This window comes from Callorhinus ursinus, unplaced genomic scaffold (assembly GCF_003265705.2).
Source record: "Callorhinus ursinus isolate GAN/ISIS: 27379988/994484 unplaced genomic scaffold, GSC_fseal_2.0 scaffold1, whole genome shotgun sequence".
In the NCBI taxonomy this organism is placed as follows: domain Eukaryota; kingdom Metazoa; phylum Chordata; class Mammalia; order Carnivora; family Otariidae; genus Callorhinus; species Callorhinus ursinus.
This window is the reverse complement of record NW_027397063.1, coordinates 4,343,822-4,344,826: the sequence shown is the minus strand read 5'-3', so window position 1 is coordinate 4,344,826 and position 1,005 is coordinate 4,343,822. Positions and strand designations below refer to the sequence as shown.

The following is a 1,005-nucleotide window of genomic DNA, read 5'->3' as shown; positions in this document are numbered from 1 at the left end:
ATCTCTGAAGAAATGTATCTTATCAACCAGCATCCGGACAATGCTTCTAGTAACTGCACCGCTTTGGAATCAAGGCACCCAGGAGAGAAGTCCACCTGTGTCAGCGGAGGGTTGACACTCTGATTCCAAGTTAGTGCTAACGAGTAAGGGCTTGGGTGCCATAGTCATGCAGATTCCAGTCCGAATCCCAGCACCACCACCTGCCTGGTATATAGCTGGGACCCACGACTTCATCCTGACTCCGGGAAAATTCCTACCTCTCCCAGGCGGCATATGGATGAGCATCCATAATGCATCTGCATTCCTTCCTAACCAGCCAACACAGAGCCGGCCTCAAGAAGGGTCATTTTTGTTAGTTATTCCTTGGCAGAAAGGCATTTGTTGCATGGTGAACCTATGGACGGGAGGTCGTTTTCAAACAAATGAAAACCAAACAAAACTTGATTTTCATTTTATCCAAAGTTATCACAGAATGAATAAACATAAAGCGCTGTCAAGAGAGGCGTGTGGAGGATATGTTCTCTTGCCCCCAGATACCACTTTACTCTACTCCTGCAGGCCATGAACTGTCAGAATCTATCAAGGACAACAATTTAAGAATGCCACCTATGGCCACCCCAGTGGGCTTCTTGTCTTGGATCCATCGATCTTGGAAAGCCACTCTCCTAGGACAAAGGAAAATAGATGGGCTGTCAATACACGTACCAATTTCTATTGAGAAGATTCTGGTGAATTAAATAATGATCCTAGAAGAAACCCCCCAGTAGGTAATGAGGATTTGGTTTCCATTTTGAAGAACATGAATCCCTTCCAAGGAGGCAAGTCTCTCTGAATGCTCTGTCGACGTTCCACATCATTGTTACCTTTGTCTTCACGAGGTCAGCAGGTCAGGTTACCATCGCTCCAGTACGCAGGGGAAGAAATCAAGGCTCATGGGGTCAAGAGATTCCCAGGGTCCCACGGCAGAGCCAAGAGCAGGACAGGGGCCTCAGCCACTGCACTGGC

General features: G+C 47.5%; 1 long non-coding RNA gene across 1 annotated transcript; it reads right to left on the bottom strand.

Annotated features, from left to right (window-relative positions):
- Window positions 1–440: 440 nt before the first annotated feature.
- Window positions 441–1,005, bottom strand: LOC112820593 (uncharacterized). The gene is made up of 2 exons (XR_003207204.1): window positions 864–1,005; window positions 441–665 (listed from the first exon to the last, which is right to left on the bottom strand). It is a non-coding gene; the product is annotated as an uncharacterized lncRNA (long non-coding RNA).